Raw genomic sequence first — 7,129 nt, 5'->3', positions numbered from 1 at the left:
GTCAACCTCAAAGAATCAAAGCTCAGTCGGTACTGGTTGTCAGGTAACCGTAATTTGACATGCCACCTTGGCACCTAGTCTAGACAGCCTCTGTGTGTATGCTAGAATGGGATTCTTGAGTGCAGTGCAGTATTAAGGGGCTGATTGTGTTAGATCTCCTCGTTCTGCAGTTAAAGTGTGATTTCTTTGAGGGACACGCTGCTGAGTATTTAGAGTGAATGCATTTTTCTTACTTTACTGGTAAGGAAGGGAACTGGTCAAGATGTACTGCAGCAAGCCAGAACCCTTCTGAGAGGCAGCCAGGGAAAAACTCTATCTTCACATTCACGGTATTGCATTTCCAGCAAGGTGTGGCTTTTTCATGTTGGACAGACATCTTGTGTGATTAAGTGACTTCAGATCAACAAACACTAGTGGCATAACTGTCCTTCAGAAGATTCAGAGTTGACTATCGTAGACTTTGTGGCCATGGCACTGTTAATGTTGTGTTATTTAGTCCTGATGTATTCTGCAGATTGCAGAAGGCGTATGAGTGTTTATTTACAACGCTTAGCCTTTCAGGGAAATGACATTTTCTAGTGTAGTGCAGGCACAAAGATCATCTCTTCTTCAGCATACAAGGAAATGTTGATAGCAGCACCCTCACCTTTATTCAGGTGGAAGCCTTATTGCTACTTCTGACATCTCCTATCCTTAAGATTTAGGAGGCAACACAATGTTCCACACAGATTTATCTGTTGATTTTAATGGAAACTGACAAGCAAGGCAATAACAGTTTTCAGAAGACTGATGAACTTCTCTCAGCCGCCCTTCAGTGTGTTCTTTATTACACTGCTGGACAAATACCAGTTCCTTCAGAAAGCTCAGACTGGGAACACCTGCTGTCAGTGGATCTTCTGAGGACCTGTAAGCATCTGCTTTGATTTCAGACAAAAGTGCACATCCTGGAACTGTGTCACCAGTTCTCCCTTGTAACTGATAGTGGTAGTATATGTATTCAAGGGAAAGATGATTACTTCTTTTTGAATACAAAATTGATAAAAGGACATCTGTTTTGCATCCCTTGACACCATGGAACTAATCTACTGTCCTAGATTATTTGGATCCTACTGACTTGCAGTTCTCAACTTCTAAATACTGTGTCTTCTGCTACAGAAGAAAACAACTGACCACCTTATTCTTCAAAACAACAAAAACCCCACAACCCTCAAGACCACTAGATGTTCTTTTTTCATTGGTTCTGAATGGACCAAAATGATTCCAGCATTCCTGCAGTGGCAGCAGCACCTACTGCTACAAAGTTTTGTTTCTTTTTTTCTTCATTTAAATGTGTGCTGAAGTAAAAGTCATCCAGTGAGCCAGAGCATTCACTCTAAGAATTACCTGATGAGGCCAGAGCACGTTCTTTCTCACACTCAGCTGACTCTTTCTCAGCTGACTTCTGCTTTCAGAAAAGTCTGTTTTCTTTAGGCTCTCAGCAGCTTATTTGAAGGTACCTTCCACCCAGCTGTACTTCTTTGATTGCTGAATGTACTTCTGCACTTGTTCGTGGCCTTTCAATGAGAACAGCCTTCCTCTACTGCTGTCAAGGACAGGTCAGACTCGAGCTGTCAGAGCAGTATTTCACACGAACAAAATAACCAGAGGGCACTTGCTGAGATTTCAGAGCTGCTCACAGCAATCTGTTTACATTCTTTGCCTTCCCCCCAGGTTCCCTCGTTCCCATAGAAGACAAGCGATTTTCCCTTTGTCCTGAGACTGCACGCCTCATGCAGTCACAAGTGCAGCTGAGATGCTGGCAAAGGCACCTAAAAGCAGTTTGACGAAACTTTGGAAGAATCAAAGGTGTGTTCCCTGCAGTACAGCAGAAACATACACCTGCAGCTTGGGTAACGAAGTCTGGCTGTAGCAGTGTGGAGGTTTGGGCACCGTGCTGTAAGCAGTGGAGGTGGTTCACCCCATGCCCAGGGCTGTCTTCCCCTTGGGATATGGCTACACACTGCTCCAAAGTAGATTGTTGGTTTTTATGTCCCAAAGCTCCCAGCGTCATACACTGATTACTGCCTTAAAATAGTTATTAAAAAAATATCATGATGTGTTTTGCTGATCCATCAGCCAAAAAAAAAAAAAAGCTGAGAGGAAAAAAGTGAAACAATAAATGCTTTATTTTCCCTTGCATTCCTACCCCTATTTATTTAAGTGAACGAATTACTGCCTTACTGTAACTTAGAGGAGACATGATGTGGTTATAAGGATAGGCAATAGCAGATACAATTGCTTCAAACCAGTTTCAGATCACCCACGAAAGGTAAAGGTCACAGTCAGGTAATGAAGGAATTGCTTACCCAGCACTGAGGATCGGGGCTCATCAAACACTCTAAAGGAGGCGATCTCTGAGTAGAGATGTTTCCCTTGCTGCTGCCAGCCCTGAAATGAGGTTAGGGATGCCCAGGTCATGGAGGTGAGTTGCTTCCACCTGGGCTCTCAGGGCTGGCCACTGCCCTTCTCCAGGTGCTCATATGCTGGCTCAGGCCATGACCTAATGCTTCCCATGCTGAGGTGTTCCCAGGAGCTACCAGCCAGTATGTGACAAACTCAGTGATGCTGGTAGATAGTTCAAAGTGCCTAGAGATAGGCCTAAAACTTTTCTCTCCGAGTAATGATCTTTGAATTCACACGAGGTCAAAGCTTATATTGGATTAAATGTTTTGTATTCAAGATGCGGTTAGAAGTAAACACATTATTACTGTGAAGTAATTACCAGGAACTGAAGAAAAATATTTGCTTACAAATGAGTCAGAAAAGCAGAATGAAAGGGGTTTAGCACAGCTCGTTGGCGTGTTTAGCTTTCCTGAGTTTTAATTTCCAAAAGCTGTGAAGAGAAATTCATGCTCCTTTTTTTGTGCCTGATATAAGGGATATTGTGAAATAAGTAACAAAATACATTAATAACAAAAATCAGATTTCATCTGAAAACACTTAAATCATAGCATTGCGTCTTTCATAGAAGAAATGAAAGTTTTCGACTATCTCACACTTGTTAGCTGGAAATGGGCCTCTGTCCTGTTTTGTTCCAGCTGCTGCAGTAAGAGTGGACATTAAGAGTAACATTTTTCAGTAAGTAATAATAAGAAATAGAGGGGTAAATACCCTTCAAATAGAAGGACAAACAGTGGATATTGGAGGTGCTGTGCCAAGCAGTCCTCAGACTACACGTGCATTTGATTAAAACTGTATTCAACTTGATAACGTGGCTGCAGATGCTTTCTGTCTCAACCAAGTGCAGGCTTTACACTCACACAGAACCTCCACCATTTGCCAGGAGGAAAAAAGAAAATAAAACTGAACTTGTAGCAAAACCCAATGCAGCAGAGAAGATACCTTCGTATTTCTCTCTCTTCCCCTAACTTGCTCCAAAAATCTGCACAAAAAGCTGTTTCTGTTATAGATAACATTCAGCCTTTACAGTAACAATTACACAACACTGGAATTTCACTTCCTTCTTGAAGTTTAACTGTTGCTGGAATAGGATCTAACAGCACAGACTGTGATGCAACAGACCACAAGAACATACAAAGAGGTGTTTCAACGTGATATGGGATATACATCTATATGCTTGTATACCACAGAATGTTTTTTCAGTGCTACGTTGTCGATGGATTTGATGTGTCTCACGTATCTCCTTTATGGTATCTTTGGAATCCATACCAGTATTAAATACAGCCGTGGACATGGAGCTTTAGATATGTTTTTTATTTCTCATTTGTTTCTGCTGGAATGGTGTGGCTGTGATTGTCGTCACTGGACACGAAGGCTTTTGCACTTACAGTAGAATTAAGTTCCATGTATTAGGTCAGTGAATGCTGTGGGCTGAATGGCACTTTTATTTTTCTGAAAATGGCATAAATTACCGGCATGCAATTTAATGATGCCACGGGGTTTAACTGCAACCTTGTAAGTTAAAATGTATTTTTCACTATTAAGAAAGATAAAATATTTCTAAAGCAACAAGTTCTCACATCTTTTCCTCACAAATAGGCCTGACGTCACATGAGTGAGACTGCTTAGCACTGCGAGTTTGCTTGTGTGGATTGGTTATGAAAAGCGATTGTATCGCTTAGGAAATCACGCAGGCAAGAAAAGCGTTGCCTTTAGAATATTTACGCCTAAGAACAGCACGCACCAGAACCTGAGCAGCACTTGGGGTGCTGCAGTGAGGAGGAAGAGCCTCCACCGCCTCGCAGCCCGAGCGCTCAGACAGCGGCAGGCGCTGCTGTTCTCACTGTGCTTTGGAGAGCTCTGCGGTCCGCAGTGACGTTATCGGGACTTCAAAGCGCCATGATACATCTGAAAGCGCAGATCGCAGTGGCAGCAAATTGGAATTTTTGCTTTCTTAGCGCAGAATCGGTACATTCACAGCTCGGTTCCGCCTCGGCTGCCGTGCGGGGCCTCTCTCCGGGCTGCGATGCCGGGAGCGGCGAGTAACCGAGCCCGTTAGCTCGGAGCTGCAGGGCTGAAGGCACGGCTGCCAGCGGCTCAGCGAGGAGGGGGGCAGGCAGAGCGCGCTCGCAGCTCCCTCGGCTGACGTCTCCTATTAACTCCCGGCTTACAGCGGCGCCGCTCGGCCGGCACTCAGCCGCGGCTCTCCTCACCCAACGGAACGGAACGGAGCGCGGCGCGCCTCGCACCGTTCGTGCCCGCAAAGCATCGCTTTAAGCGGCTCTGCGCTGCCGCAGCCCAGAAAGCGCAACGGAGCTCCCGCAGCGCTCTCGATGCCTCGGCCGCCGCCCCCCCCGGATGTGGCCGCTCGCAGCCGAGCCGCGGGGCGGACCCCGGGGACGCTTTTTACCGCGGTCGGGGCTCCCGGCCCTCGAAACACAAGGACGCGGGCAGAGAAAGCACCGAGCCCCTGGAAAAGCGGGAGCGGCGGCGCCCGGCCCGCAGCTTCCCCCGGGTGCCTGCATCCCGGCCGGCCACAGAGAGCGTGGCGCGCGCGGCGCACGCCGGGAGCTGTAGTCTGAGCCGTACTCAGACTGCGCGGAGCCGGCCCGCAGCGGCGGTGCGAGGCACGCCGGGACTTGTAGTCGCCGCGAAGGAGGCGGTGCTCCCGCCGGCCCTGGCGCCCGTTGGCCGAAAGCGCGGAGCGGGGCGTTTCCCGTGGGGGCTCGAGCGCTTCCGATTGGCAGCCCGCCTCCCCCGCCTCCCGCCGCGGTGGCGTCACTTCCTCCCCGGCCGGAGCTGGCCCCGCTCATTCTCTTTAGTGTTTGCCCTGTGCCCGCCGCCTCCCTCCGCCGCCGCGGTCGCCCCCCGGCCCCCTCGGGACCCGGCCCATGGACTGAGCCGCCCGCTGGCCCGCCCCCGCAGCCGGCCCGGGAGCCGCAGCCCAGGCAGCCAGGTGAGGGGGAGGCGGCCCGGGCTCCCCCCGGTAGCGGGGCGGGGGGTGGCGGTGGGGCCTAGCGAGGCCCCGGGGAGGGGCCCGGCTCCGCTCCCCCCGCCCCGCTCTCGGCCCTGCCCGGCCGCTCGGAGGGGCGGCCCTGCCACGGGGGGAGCGGGCGGGTGGCGGGGGCGCGCCGCGGGGCCGCCCCTCCGAGCCTAGCCGGGTCCCTGCCGGGAGCGGCTCCGGCCCCCGGCCGCCCCTAACACCGGGATGGAGCCGGCGGCGCCCACCGGGAGGTGACGGCGGACGGAACGGAGGCTGCCCTCGGCGCGCCCCCGTCCCGATGGCGGCCGCCCTTGGAGCGGGGCCGTGTGAGCCGGGGGCTCTCGGCGTGCCCGCTGCCCGGAGCTGGACGGCGGCTGCGGCTGTCGGGGTGCAGCCCGGCCCCTCCGCTGGCTGTAAGGACGGCGCGGCGGCCCGCGGTTTTCTCCCCGCGCACGTCGCGGCGCGCAACCCGAGGCTGCGGCGGGCAGCGCTGCTTCCCGGCCCCGTGCCGTCCTCTCGTCGCAGCAGAGCTCTTTCCCCGTTTCTCGCTCGCATCACGGAGTTTCTCAGGGGCTGTGGCAGCAACAAGTTCCTGTCGCATCCTTGCTGCTGTCTGCTCCCAGCTACACGGCTCGGGTCCGTTTGTGTTCTCTGCGGGGTGGTGCTGTGCTGGGAGCGGTGACAGTCGTTCCTATTGATCCGTGGGTTGGGGATTTTCTGTCCTTTTTCTGCCAGGTTAAAGGGAAACCTGGGAGGAACGTCATAGGGAATTGATAGGCAGCGAGGTGTATCAATAGCAGTGAAACGAGACACCTGCATAGAAGGCCCTTGCCTGCTTTTAGAATGGCATATTTAAGGAAGTTCTGAAATTCTACCAATGATGTCCAACTGCGCTGCATGGTTGCTCTGTCCGTGCTGACAGATCATTGTTTTTTATAAATCTTTTCAGAATGAGTTTTAATAATACAGCCGTGGCTGTGATGAAGCAAAGCATTCCCTGATTTGTCCATTTATCATCTCATGATGAGATATCCTGATATTAAGCAACAAATCTGTGTGTTCAGACTGCTCTGGAGGTGATAGCTGTCATAACTTAGCCAGGCGAGCATCACATCCTGAGGAAAGTTTTGGGAGTAAGTGGGTCCAGTTTTTTCTGCACGTATCATTTTCTGATATTGGCTCAGAATGTCATTTCAGAACTGCTCTGAAGTGTCTATCCTAGAATCATAGAATGGCCTGAGTTGAAAAGGACCACAATGATCACTTAGTTTCAACCCCCTGCTATGTGCAGGGTTGCCAACCAGCAGACCAAGCGAGATAACAATTCTTTGTGATTACTTTAAGTAATTCTTTGCAAATTTTCCTAGCATGTATCATCAGTCATGATTTTGCTGTCAGTCAGGCAACATCTGAGGTGGTTGGTGGCAAAATTAAAAGTATTCATAGATTGAAATTAATTTGGGGTGTGATAACCATAACTGTGCAGAGTCAGAGCAAAGTAGAAATCTGTGCTTTGTATTCCATAGCTCACCAAAAAGCAGTGATTTGTTCTGAGGGCATGCAAAGCTTTTAAAAAATTTTAACACTATGTTGTCCAGAATCCATGCTGGGGTTCCTTATTCTTGAGAGTTCTTGGAGATGTGGCTGGAACCACAGAGCAGATCTGTATGTTGGTTACCGTGTGAGCTGAAATTGGTATCTGTGGTT

At 50.2% G+C, this 7,129-nt stretch overlaps 1 protein-coding gene across 7 annotated transcripts in view; it reads left to right on the top strand.

Moving 5' to 3' along the window:
* Positions 1-5,228: 5,228 nt before the first annotated feature.
* Positions 5,229-7,129, top strand: part of STAU1 (staufen double-stranded RNA binding protein 1) — a 28,947-nt gene continuing 27,046 nt past the window's right edge. For all 7 annotated transcript variants that reach the window (XM_048962688.1, XM_048962686.1, XM_048962685.1 and 4 more), the window contains exon 1: positions 5,229-5,395. The gene's annotated coding sequence lies outside the window, so the exon portion shown is untranslated. The remainder of the gene's footprint in view (positions 5,396-7,129) is intronic.

This window comes from Lagopus muta, chromosome 16 (genome assembly GCF_023343835.1).
Source record: "Lagopus muta isolate bLagMut1 chromosome 16, bLagMut1 primary, whole genome shotgun sequence".
In the NCBI taxonomy this organism is placed as follows: Eukaryota; Metazoa; Chordata; class Aves; order Galliformes; family Phasianidae; genus Lagopus; species Lagopus muta.
Note: the sequence above shows the minus strand (reverse complement) of the source record. Positions and strands in the feature narration are given on the sequence as shown.